Genomic DNA, 13,745 nt, shown 5'->3' with positions numbered 1-13,745 from the left:
AGAACTTTGCTTCAGGATGAGAACAGAAATTGTGTGGTGGTGGCACATGGACAGCGGGAGGCCCCATTAGCTAAAGTGGTACTTCAGGTTAAAAACAGTTTTAGGTTAAGAACGGACCTCCAGAACGAATTAAGTTCTTAACCCGAGGTACCACTGTACTAAAAAGCAAGGAGGCTGAGGTAAGAAAATGGGAGACCAAAGAGAAAAAGACTGCAGTAGTCAGAGTGAGAAATTACCAGGGCATGAACCATATATTTGCAAAGAAGATAGAGAAGAAGGATTGTACTGTATATTTGTACAGTTGTAAACAGAGGTGGAACATTATCTTCTTCCTTCACAGCTCCTTTCAGATGTTTGCCTTTTAGAAGGTGGTTTTCACAAAATCTGCAAAATAGAATTGGGATATGAAATATTTGGAGTACAAAATGAGTGGCTTTCCTTTTCCCATTTTACTGTATACAAGACAGGTAGCACCTTGTCCTTGTTAACGCCTTTGCTGGTCACTAATGTTCTTTTAGTATGAACTCAGAAAATATGGTTTGAATTAACACTAGTGAGTTTGACTCTTTTTTTCAAATCTACAATGAATAAATCTGGGCAAGCTGTAGCAGTACAACAGCCTTCCTTATGAGAATGTTGGCAAATTCTGTTTTCACCTGGGCCAGAAACACTCTTGAAACAGCTTTTCTTGGAGCTGCTTATGGCTTCTAACCCAACAGAGGCCAGGCCACACAGAAGGACGCTGTAACCGGTACAAGTCATATGTACAGGTGGACAATTATTTTTCCCCATTCCATTTCGTAATTCCTCCACTGGTTGGCTCTGCCCCACATTTCACTTGGCCCGTGTTTCCATTTTACATGGAAAATTCCTGTAATTTCAGAGGTAACACATGCATAGCTTCCACTTGCACAGATTTCCATTTATTGTGTTTGTTTGTGAATAATTTTCTATGTGATTGTGTGCATTAGATCACATATCCATATGTGATCATATACACAATCTCATCCTTTTCGTGCAATCTTGACTTGCTAGTGTGGATCCTAACATGAATATAGATCCCCCCCACCTCATTCTCTTAAAGGCACAGAGACGGTTTGTCCAGTTTGACAGTACTGTACTACTTCTAAGTTCTGCATCTAGAAACCTTCTCTAGTAAGAGGAGAAAGAGGCACTGTCCATTTCTTTCTTTCTAACCCAGTGCCATTGAGGCAGAAAACCTACTAATAGTAGGTAAAAGCCACTATAACTGTAGCTGTGGCTTAATGGTATATAGTGATGTTTGTCTCTGAGCAAAAACTCTACACAGAGCAATGCAGAACTCTGCAGCTGTTCGCTTTCTATCCTCAGATTTGTCTAAGGCTCTCCTAAGAAAGGAAGGTGCTGTGGTCAGAGGTTCCATTTTTACCTCTGCTCTCAACTCTTTCAAAGTTCCCAAGGGCCACCATGACCCCCCAAGAGGCTGTTCTTACCCACCACAAGGATCACATTATACGAGGCACGGGCATTTATTTGAGCATTCCTGCTCCTGGTGCCAGGACTAGCTAAAACCAGATTGTCTAGCATCTAGTATTTTTGAGATATTTTTACACTTAAAAGGTGTGCACAGATGTCTCAGTTCCTCCATCAGAAAAAAAGATACCGGTATTTTACTCAAGAAGATTTCAACTTCCAAATTAACGTAAGCCCGTTATTAGATCAATCAAAATGGCACAACATAGAGTGCATGCTTTTGAGTTCTCAAGTAGATTCAATTCTCACTCACCAGGGATTCCTCTTAAGGCCTAATTCAGCCGACTATGATGGGGGTCCTCAAAGTCTACTTTCTGCAAGTTGACAGACCTGTCGCTCTAATGTGTGAAAATAATTAAGCATTAGGAAAGAAAATTCAATCACAAGGGGAGACAATTTCATTTCTAGCCTCATCTTTCTGGATTGGTTTCCTGGCACTCTACTGGAAGCCTCAAACACATTTTCTTTATACCTTATGCCATTTATCACTTTAGATTTTTGGCAAATACCGGCAATCACAAATCAGCACATTTTTAATTTGCTGGCATGTTTCAGGCACATAATCATACTACATAATGAAGCAGCCTAGGCTAACACCTAAAACTTAACCAGGAATTCTTAATATTCAAAGAACTAAGGACTGGGGTGTAGTTCAGTGATGGAGACATGTGTAAGGTTAGCTGAAAGAATGTCTTCTCCTACATGTGCCTACCTGAGCCTTGATATCTCTTCCCTGCTCTGGATTCCCCTGACAAATGAAGTGAGGCTTCTTTAGTAGTGGCACTTCAGCTATGGAATCATATTTCCAGAGGTGTACCTGGTGCCATCTGTGTGGTCTTTTCAGCACTAGGTGAATACCTTTCTATTTGCCAGTAGTGGGACATGTGGGATGGAGCCAGAAAGCCACTCTCCCGACATACATATCACTGCTGCTTACCTGGACAGGACTGGGGCGGGATGATAGCAAAGTCACACCACCATACAGCTGAACTGGCACAAGCGTCTGGTTAACCACAGTGTTTTTTATGATGGAACTACATGCCCCAGCTTCACTGCTGCCCCACCCATCCAGGTAAGCAGCGGTCACACTGGCATGACTACAATACCACGCACACCACTGCAGCTATTCATCCAAGCCTTTTAAACAACTTAAGCTTCACATTCTGGACCTCTCAATTTTAAATTGTTATAAATTGTGCCTTCAAGTTCACGTAATTTTTTAAATAGTTTTATTGGTTTATACTGTATTTTGATGTTGCATTTATTATTTATTGCTTTGTAAGCTGCCATGAAAACCTCTGTTATAGGGTGAATATATAAATGTAGATGATGAAGATAATGTCATTCCTAGTTCAAAATTGATATCGAGAGGTTCAGAGGGTGGCAAACATGAGAACAGGCCTTCTCTGCAGTGTCTCCCCATCTATGGAATGCTCTCCCCAAGGTAGTTTGCCTGGCGCCTTCATTATACACCTTTAGGCACCAGGCAAACATGTTCCTTTTTAAACCAGGTTGTTTGATCTTATTGACATCCAATGCCCTTTTAGAATGTGGCTCTTTTTGGGGTTTTTAATTAGGTTATTGTTTTTTGTTTGATTTTATATGTTGTGGTCTTGTTTGTGAACTGCCCTGAGACCCCTGGGTATACGGCAGTGTATAAATTGAATAATAATAATAAATTACATTGAGAGCTGGAGAGTCGCAGCTAGCCAGATTTGACTCTGTTGGGCCAAGTGGGCCGAATACTCTGAGATATAAGATACAGTAACTTCCTTTACATTTCTGGAGCTGCAGTACAGTTTTGAACTACAGCTTCCATCACCCTGATCATTGGCCATGCTGGCTGGGGCTGATGAGATTTTGGAGTTCCAAATGTCTAGACTGTGTCAGGCCAGAGAAGGAGGTTCAACTACATGGGTGAAGTAGATGGTTATTAAAGAGGATTACACAAATTCACGGGGGATAAAGCTATTGATGGCTATGTTCTATTTCTACTGATGGAGGCAGTATGCTTCTGAATTCCAGTTGCTGGAAACCACAAGAGAGTGGTGCTGTACTCAGGTCCTGCTTGCAGATTTTCCATAGACATCTGGCTGGCCACTGTGAGAACAGCATGCTGGACTAGATGGGCCACTGGCCTGATCCAGCAGCTTTCAGCTTATGTTCTTAAGTCTTTCCTATTCAGCTAACTTTGCTTGCATACATGACCTAGTTTGCCACACATATATAGCTAACCATATGGAGAGGTAGCCCTGCAGAGTCCTTTGCACCAACTATGTATCTGGGGTAATGTTTGAATTGAACCTAATCAAAATGAATGAAGAGTGTGTAGAGTGTGTCACAGCACATGTCTCCATTTGAACTACTGCAGCATGAAGCACACAAAAGCCCTCACTTGTCCCCAGTTCCTTCAGTTAGTGTCCCTTTGTTCTCTTCATACTTCCCTCGCATAGTACATTTCCAGCAGGACCAATGACATTGGGTGGACTCTGGGCTGGAAGGCTACTAGAATTAGCTTTCGCATTGTGTTTGTTCTGGAAAGATAAGAGGGAAAAGAGTGAGCGTGGAGGGAGGGAGGGAAGGAGGGAGAGAGGGAGGGGAGCAGTGCGGAAGTTATGCATGAATCCATACTGTGAAATTAATACCAAGAGATATGCTCTAGGCTAGCAATATTTCTACGGGATTTATTTTGGAAATGGAATATTTTTACCTCAGGCGATAGACCTGTCTCCCTCACCCCACTGGCTTCCAATCCCGGTGCTGAGGAAGCCAATGGATACATTTTCTGTCGGCTCTGTGGAACAACTCTAGCTTGCAATGTGATACTGAGGAGGAATTTTAATTTCATGCTGTGTACGGCAGGCGCATGCACCAGTAGCAGTTGTATAATTTCAGATATGAATAGATGTACAGTATTCATAAGATGAACAAATGTGTTGCCTGCCATGCAGCTTTCATTTCTTCCGGCCTCTTTGCCATGTGCACATCACCCTTGTTGTCCACTCGTCATTGCTCTTGCTAAAATCGAAAGTATGTCTTTGCCAGATGGACACGTACAGCAGCGAGAGGAGTGTGTCTCTTGGTTACACTACGAGCAAGTTCACGGCCCTTTTGTTGCTTTAATTTCTCTGAGAAGATCCAAACATGATGCTGTTTTGCTTGGAAGGTGATATTTTTAACCTCCTGCCTCTCTTGCTTAGCTTTACAAGCTTTAAACGAGAGCAGCGGTAAGACAGCAGAACCCATTAGTGCTGCTAGGATTACAGGGAGGTTGTTAAATAATTAGCTACTTTATTTTCTTAAGTGAATCACCCACTGGTGGAAATGGTTGGGCTGATGGCCCTGGAGATGTAGGATACTTATTTCCCTGCTTGACAAATCCGATGGTAAAAGCAATTCTGTTGGTGTTGTATAGTCTGTGTGCAAAAGTTTAGGACAAGGGAGTTTCATTCTCTGCATCACTATAAAAGTGTTGCACACAAGAAGAGCCCTGGGTTGATGGCTGTTCTGGCTGAAATCTCAGCTGTAAAACAAATATGCCAAAGCCAAGAAAAGCTTTAAATGTCTTCTAACACCATGTCTGAGTTGAACAACTTTGCCTGTTCTCATACTAAACTGTTTGTAAACACAACCACGCATTTCACCATGTCCATCAAAATCAACAGACTTTGTTGCTTCACAGATGAATAAATCTTCAGCTGTATGGAAGCTGTATGGAAGTATGCTAATTTGTCTATGTGATTGGGAAAAGATGAATACCCAAAATCATATGCTGCAGTTGCCAGAGAAGTGGATACAGAGGCAGAAAGCCTAAGGTTTGAGGGATTTATCAATAAAACTAGCAGAATTGGCTGGGATAGGTGGGTTTGTAAATGAGACTAGAAGCATTTGCAACAATACAAATGATCCTTGCTCCTTTTCTCATCTTATCTACTTGACAGCCACTGGCAATGCACTAAGTTGAAACCCAGCAGTGATAGAGCTAGCTATTTGCATTTCCTGCCAACCTGCTTGAAGGATGGAGGAACCCGGCAGAGTCACCAGATGGACCTTGCTTTGTAGAAATTAACAATCCTGATGGGTTTGTCAGGCCACCACATCCTCTCTTGACTCTTAATTCCCATCCTGTAATTTGTTTTCAACCCACCAGGTGGAGAATGATTATTGTCATTGTCTAAAAGCACTGTTGGTCTTGGTTTGAGGGCTATGTATCCACCTAAGAAAGAGATGCACAGCTAAAAGAGTAAGGTGGTTCATAGATAGGATGTTCTCTAATCATCAGCTGCAGGATGTGATTGATTTATTTAGGACAAGCATCACTCATGCTTGATTTAGAGGCTTTCTAGTCAGAAATAGGAATGTTGGAGGAATTCAAGTTCTACAAGTTCTTCTGCAAACTGCACCCACTAGATGAATGTGTGGATCGGAACAGAGTTGTCCTTTGCATATCTCTAAGTTTTGAGATAGTTTGCAACTCAAGAAACATTCTGAAATGCTTTGAAATGTATATTTTAGGATGAAATATGTTTAGAAATGCATACATGGGATTGAGTGGGGAAATACATATTCAAATATTAATTTAAATACAAAATTCAAAATTGCAGATTGGTGCAGAAACGGGAAGGAACAAACCTATGAATGAACACATGTGAAACTGGCATGGATTGAAAATGGACGGATCCAGCCAACCCTAGTCAGAACCAAAAATGCTATTTTTAGTGTAAGAAATGCACATTTCCAAGCTAAGCATGAATTTGGCAATGGCTTATCTCCTAATGCTATGTTAATCTTTGTCTTTTCTTGAATTAGTTATCCTGCAATAGGAGATACAGCTGATTAAGATGACCACTCTATCCTTTGAAGGGTCTTTCAAAGGGCAGCTTGTGGTAACCATGCTTTCTCCCAGTAGAAAATGGGGGATTAGCCTTACCCCTTCACCCTTCTTACTTCTATGTCATATTCAGACCAGTTATACAACTGGCACAAAGCTGAACTCTCCCCCCCCCCCCAGTCCTTAGAATGTGCATGCCCTTCCTCCATGCACAAGCCCCACCTCATAATGATGCCGGTTTTTCTGCTTTAAAATAAGGCACTGTGTCTTCCTCCAACTTAGCCTGCAGCACAAGCATTGTAGTTAACATTCTCAAACCTTTCCTTGACAACCGTGTGGGTCCTAAGCTTTCCTTATTCTACAAAAATGAAAGTTTAAATCCTCACAAATGTTATCAAAAGGCAAAAATGGCTTCATGTGCAGCTGATGAGCTGTGCATTCTTGTAAACCTACATGCTTAATTTCTGGGTGATGAATGCATTTTAGCCTAACTGTTATCCGTGCACGCACACAAGCTATTTAGACTTAATGGCTATGGATTGATACAGCTGGGGAACTCATTAAAGAGTTCAGCAGCAAAGCAGACTCATAATTAATAAAATACAGACTTTCATTTGAAATCATTGCCCAGAGTAGCTTGCTAATAGCGGCAGAGCCGTCTGCTTGGTTCAGTCAAGCGCTCAGTTTGTCACCATTCCTTTAGAAACCCACATGGCCTTGAGTTGGTATTCTCCCCCTAGATGTTAATCTGAGGTGCACATCAAGTTCAACAAAATTCCCATCAGCGCCGCTTCATTGATTGAGGTGTTTTCTCTGGGGTTTTGTAGTGGTTGTGGTAATTCAAAAGAAAAGTAGCAACCCCTTGCTCCTCAGACACCTGGGATGAACTCAAAAGAACCTAAGCAGCCAGCAGTTTTGCCTTTCTGGAAGAAAAAAAGAAATTGGGCATAGACTGCAAGTTTACACTTGACCTTCTAGTTGTTCGTATTTGTGGGCCAAGAAAACCAGGTTCAACTTCCCCTCTGCATGAAGCTTCTTCATACATTTATGATGTAGAGTTTCGTATTGTGTGGCTCTGAAATGCATGAGACCACCTGCTTCCCCACAGTGAGTGAACTCAAAAGGTTCTGGCAGGTGTACTCTCTGCCGGCACTGCTACTAATACTACAAGTAGCCATGCAAGCAGTGTCCTTGGCAATAGAGATGCCCAGTGTGATGCCCTCCAGAGGTTGCTGGGCTATAGCCCAGATCACCTCTCACCATTGGTCATGCTGGCTGGGGCTGATGGAAGTTGTAGTCCAACAACATCTGAAATATACTACACTGGCTACCTCTCCGTATATCAAATCTAGTGTGTCTTGCTTTAGTTTTCAGCACTAGTGCTTTATGGCAGGAGCTTCAGGTAAGCACTATTGAGTTCGAGGATTCAAATAGTATTTATACTGCTTTCAGACAATAGTTGGTTAAAGCAGTGTCATTAGGTAACAGTAGACTGGCTCTCTTTTAATGGTCCTGTGAATTACCTTGCTTGCTTCAAAATATCATAGCTTCATGCTCGTTCTGCTGAGTCCCTGGACTTCTTCCCCAAAGTCCTGCCCTGATGGCACTATTGGTTAGTTGCTACATTGTCATCTAAAGTACACACTGAATGAGCTAGGCTGAAAAATAAACTAAGTGCTTGATTATTCCAACTGTACCTGTTGACGATTTTGAATCTTTCAATAATTTTTGTCACAATAAATGGTTCCTAGCGAAACACTGCAGTGGCTCATATTGTTTCTGCTGTTCCACAAACACAATAAAAATGGATTTTCTTTTCTAATTTGAAGTATAATGCACAGCTGCTTTTTAGTAGAATCAACATGATAAACACTCATAATGGCTTGTGCACACTATGGCATAGCAAAAGATTTGCTACCCCATGCTTTGTCTGCATTCAAAACCACAAGACACTGAACCCCACCATGTAATTTGTCTACAAGTCCTTTGTAGGCCTCAGTTCTTTCCCTTAGAGACTTCTGCAGTACACCAGAGGAGCTGGAATCCTGCAGTTTTGATCACCAACCGCATTCTCAGAAGCTGAATGCAAACCACAACATGCCTAATGAAATGTGACATTGCAGCAAAGCATTGTTGTTATGAATCTGTGTGGGCTTTTAAAAACAAAACATGGAGAAGCTAAAGGATGAATCTCATGAGAAACAGCAATAACCAATCTGGATGTCCTGACAACAAGTATTAATAGGGCATTCAAATTGGAAAAGAGGTTGTCTGGGGTGGAACGAGTTCCTTCAGTTAATATTCCAGGCCAACCCAGATCAAAATTGCAAATATGCTGAAGGGGGATGGCTTATGGGATGGATTTTTATTTTTAAAAAAAAACAAGCATAAAACTTCAGTAACTTATATGGGGGAAATAACATGTTGGTGCGCACCTAAACATAGTGCCACTCTTACTTCCATGCATTCATCAAACATACGGATGTCTAATGCTGTGTATCACCATTGACCATGCTGGATGGGGTCAACAGGAGTGGGGAGTCCAAATCTGGAGCATCACATGTTCCCCACCACTGATTTAGAGGTTGGGGAAGGCATTTGTGAGTGATGAATTTGTGGGGACAAAGTATTACTGGAAGTGCTAGTCAAGGGAGGTTAGGGTAGTGTGGGGTAGGGCAGCCCTCAGCAACATTTGACACCCCCCCCCCCAGCTCTCACACTGCCTTACCAAAGCTTGAGGGCTCTGACAGTGTACTAGAGACCTTCCCAAAGCTTAATTTGCACTTTCCCAGCTTTGGGGAGGTGGTGGGAGGGCTCTTGGACTCTGCCAGAATCTTGTACCTCCTTTCCAAAGCCCAGCCTTGCTGCCCCCACCCCCATACAACAATTTTTGGCCTTGCTTCCCACACCCATGCATGACAAGTCAGTCTAGACAAAGGCACTTAAAGACGGAAGGAGACACATATTGCAGAGTAGTTTAAGGGAGTGCTATTCCATGTATAAAGGAGCAACATGGCAGGAAATACAGAGATGAAAGTGGGAAAAGAAAGCAATGGATTCAGTAGCGAATGACCTTGTGTGCAGTGCAAAGTAAAAGAAGGGATCATAAGATAGGGCTGAAATTAATTTCCTAGTATCCAGCCACAGTCCTAGTGTGGGCAACAATGATGATCTGCTTTCTCCAACATCTCTCCCCTTTGGGAAGTTTCTATAAATGCATGTCATTTGTGAATAAAACTTCTCCCATCTACTTTAGCTTCTGAGCTCCTTATGAATGGCAGCAAAAAACTGGAGAAGGTGCAGTTCCATGATCCTCCAGTTCAAATTTCCTTGGAGCTACCATATCTCACTATTGATCATTTTTTAAATCAATCCATATAATAGTGATTTGCTTCATTAATTTGATTTATTGCTATTAGATAGCACACAGAGAAAAAAGGTTAATAGCTAGTTAGCAAATAACTGATAAATGGCAGTGAACAGCTATGTCTTAAAATGAGCTTGCCACACGTGCACAACCCTCTTTAGGTTGTGCATATAGCAAAGCCTGGTCTCCTGCCTGCAATTCTTCTTTAGTGAAGAAGTCACACCTCTTCTCAAATCAACAGTTTACTAATCAACTCTAGCAGAGAAATAAATCCAGTAGCCATTTTCACCAGTGCTAGCAATCTTCTCCAGCTCCTCACCTGGCAAACTTTAGAGGACTTGTGATTGGCTGGAAACAGCAGGCAGTCAAAACCAACATGGGTACCAAACCCTTAAAAATGGGCTGTGACCATATAGCTTTGTCCCTCACTGACCATCAGAAAACCTGCATCTGACTGTAGCTCACTGGTGGGGCATCTGCCTTGCAAGCTGAAGGTCCCAGGTTCAATCCCTGGCACCTCAGTGTAGACGCTGAACTAGATGGACCAATGGTCTGACTCAGTGTAAAGCAGCTTCATATATTCCTATCTAACCTGTTTTGCTCATTAGGAGACCAGAAGCCTGTTGGCAATAGTAAATGTTAGGATAGTTAGGCTTGAACTAAAAAGGTTCTTGTAATTTATTTTTTTGACACAGCGTTTTGCTTTCTTCCAGTTGTCCTCTTCTTCCTTTATTATTATTATTAATAAAAATAAACTTCACATAATTTGGCTGTTGGAGTCTTGGGTGTGTTATTGTAATCTCCCATGTGCCAAGTAGCCGGGCACATACTACTTGAGTTGGGACTGAACAGGCGTTCCTGTTAAGTGCAGTGATGCATTTATGGGAGGGAAAAGGGGAATTTGATTCACTCCAGGGTGGTGAATTTGAGGAGGCAGCATTTGCCACACTAGCAGAGGGCCTGGATTCTTAATTTTTTAAAAAAAGTTTGCATGTGCTCTAGGAGAAATGCCATAAGCCTATATGTGAGCCCCTCTCCCTCACAATTTCTGTGAAATGTGCTAATGTAGCTTGGCTGCTCTAAATCACCCTAATGAATGAAGCCAGAGCTGTGGGCTTAAGGGTTCAGGAGCCCTTTCTAGGGACCCCACATGTGTCTCCACTAGACAAAGCCAGCAGCTGAGGTGGCAACAGTTCCTTCCTTGGGGGCCCAGGACTTATTTCTCCCCACTACTCCCTGCAAGTCAGACAGGATCTTTTCCTCTTCTTCCTCTTCCCCTTTCTGGCAACAGGGATGATAGTAGAAGAAGCAGGTAAAAATGGAGCAGGATGGAATGGACTGTCTTGACCTGAGCAACACTGGGCAACAACAGGTTCTGTTGTTTATGGGGCAATTCTCTTCTTCCTCCTCCCTGCCTCTACCCACTGAAAGGGGATACTGGTTTATGATTCAGAATCTGTAGGAATCTGTGTCCCACTTATACTCCTGCCCCACTGCTCCTGAAACTTCCCTATCATTTACTGCCCAATCCTATGCAAGTTTACTCAGCAGTAAGTCCCACTGTATCCAATTAGACATATTCTCAGGTAATGCATACAGGATTGCAGTCTCAATGTTTGGGAGAGGAGGGGAGCTTCACCAGTTAAGTTTCAGTAACCCTGACACACCTTGATTCCCTGGGTAAGGGAGGGCAAAGTGGTGTCCCAAAGAGCGTTGGGGTGGTGGAAGAGGTGCCTTTCTAGGAACGTGTGCCCCTGAGCTGCAGTAGCACTGTCTTCCTCATGTCTGAATGTGAGTTAATATGTTAAATAGTTTCTCTTTGGAGCAAGTGGGTGATGGTACAGGCACTATAAATACATCTCTGGATACATGCAAGAAGTGTAGGGTCTGCTGGTTCCCTGGAAGTGACTCTCACCTATAGTGGGAGGTTGCTCAGGGGCATGTGGTGGCAACTTAAGAGATCACTTTGAGAGACCTTGACTGGCTGTTGTGAACGGAAGGGAGGCAGAGAGTAAAACTAGGATCTTTGCCACCACCCCTTCCCTTCTGTTACACTGCATAATATATAATTTAAGCAAGTCTAGTTGTGTTGCATATAGAATTTCTATGATACAAATGTTTCTGGCTTAAACTGACTTGTCTTCCAACTGTGGCTGATATGGTTCCTCACTCACATTCTAGAGATAATTAGTTCAATAAAAATCATAGCCTTATCTATTCTCCTCACATGGTATCAACCCTATGAAAAAAAATGTAGTTGACAGCTTTAAGTTAATGTAAATTAACTTAACGTAAATTAATGTAAATTAATGCATTAACTTAATGTAAATTGAGTTATTAGTATAAATCAGTTTCAAAGAGGCTTGTGGGTGTATTTTGCCATTTAAGAGGAATCATAGCTGGGGACAAGGCATAACTCGCTCAGTTGTAAAGCACGTTCTTTGCTTTCAGAATGCCCCAGGTTATATCTTTGGCATTTAAACTCAAAAGGCAGTGCTGGAGTTTTGTAAAAGTTTGCAAAGGATAGTAGGATGTTTCTATTTTCTTCTTTTAATTGAAAAGGGAAAATTACAAACTAAACATCCCTCCTCCTTCTCCTCCCCCTTTTCCCCTACCTAACAGGATAGCTCACATCTAAATAATAATAGTAAAATGCCCATAAGCACTGTGGAAAGAGGTCAAAAGTTGCTGAGGTCAATACAAAGGAAGATATTAACACAACCATATATTACGCAATGTGGCAAGCGCAATTCATCTTGTAGGGTTTTTGTTCATGTGCTGGGTAGAGAGGCATTTCTAATGCAAATACAAGAACTTGTGCTCCTTTCCCACTCCCCTCCTTTAAAATGCTTCCTTCAGATCCTAGCACAGAACTTCACTTGCTTCCTGATATAATTAAGGGGGCTTATTGCCCCTTCTAACCTTTTAAAGAGAGAGAAACCCAGTAGACTCATCACCTTCCACCGCCGGGTATATCTCAACAGATCAAGTGAATGCTTGTCCCTGGAATCCAGAGACAGTTCTCAGCAACTGCTAGCTATTTAATGTTTAAATAGTCGCATGTCAAGATAGTTGTGTGGCAGCCGCTAACCTTATGGCTTTTGAAGTGTGATTTGAAAAGCAGCCACAATCTGTTGTTTTGTCGTCCCCAGGACTTGACTTTAGATACAGCTCCACTTGGATCATAAATCAAGCACAAGTCAACTCCCGGTTGTGCGTTTGAGACATCTCCACCATCCTCTAGATGTTGTAAAAAAGGCTGTTGAAAAATTATTGAACTGATTTGATTGTGCTTGCTGCTTTATCACCTGCCAAGTGGCAGCACAATACGCAGGAGAGAGAGAGGTCATAGCCAGTTACCCAAGCTTTATCCATTCTACCTCAGCCTCCAGCCATCTGGCTAGTGGTTTGGCTTTCTCTGACTAATCTGCAGCCCCAGACCTTTATTATGATTCAGAGGCAATAGAGGGAATCTCCCGCCACCGACTACCACCACCACCACCCCTGGAAAACTAGTAGAAAAGTTGTGGTCGTGGATGGAAGCCGCCTTCTACAAGCTTTACAACTGTGTGTCATTTTCTGCCAGACATGTGAGATAAGGAGTGGGGAGGCAACTTTGCAAAGATGACTTTGAGGCTGAGAGACCACAAACCAGCCAAGGAGCAGACTCATGTTACATTGGCATTCCATGGTGGTTTTGGGGGGCAGGAATGATTTCCCAGCAGCTGAATAAAAGGTGGAATAATGGCAAAGGAACAAAAAAACAACAACCCTCAAAAACCTCACCCTTCTGAAACAACCCACCCTTGCAGCAACCACAATGTGTAAACTTGATATCCCAGCTGGTGTTCATTAGCAATTCAATTCCTCCATAGTGTGTTTAGCTTAGCATGGCACTTGTGGCTAGAGAAGAAAGAGGTGAAATTTATCAAGTTTTCGTTTGGGCTGTGGAGAGAATGACTCGCTTGTAAGCTTCCTCTACTGTCTGCTCCTGAAATACCCCAGTCTGCTGGGAAGCAGCTTGCTCTGGACCAT

At 42.4% G+C, this 13,745-nt stretch overlaps 1 protein-coding gene and 1 long non-coding RNA gene across 4 annotated transcripts in view; one reads left to right on the top strand and one right to left on the bottom strand.

Moving 5' to 3' along the window:
* PLXNA2 (plexin A2) overlaps positions 1-13,745 on the top strand; it is a 404,642-nt gene that overhangs the window by 112,016 nt on the left and 278,881 nt on the right. The window lies entirely within an intron of this gene.
* On the bottom strand, positions 244-12,724 carry LOC310764221. 2 transcript variants are annotated; one of them, XR_014549081.1, is made up of 3 exons: positions 12,633-12,724; positions 1,766-1,850; positions 244-384 (listed from the first exon to the last, which is right to left on the bottom strand). It is a non-coding gene; the product is annotated as an uncharacterized lncRNA (long non-coding RNA). The 2 variants fall into 2 exon arrangements; XR_014549082.1 differs by lacking the exon at positions 12,633-12,724 and adding an exon at positions 3,908-4,004.

This window comes from Podarcis filfolensis (genome assembly GCF_964270895.1).
Source record: "Podarcis filfolensis genome assembly, chromosome: 6".
Classification (NCBI taxonomy): Eukaryota; Metazoa; Chordata; class Lepidosauria; order Squamata; family Lacertidae; genus Podarcis; species Podarcis filfolensis.
Note: the sequence above shows the minus strand (reverse complement) of the source record. Positions and strands in the feature narration are given on the sequence as shown.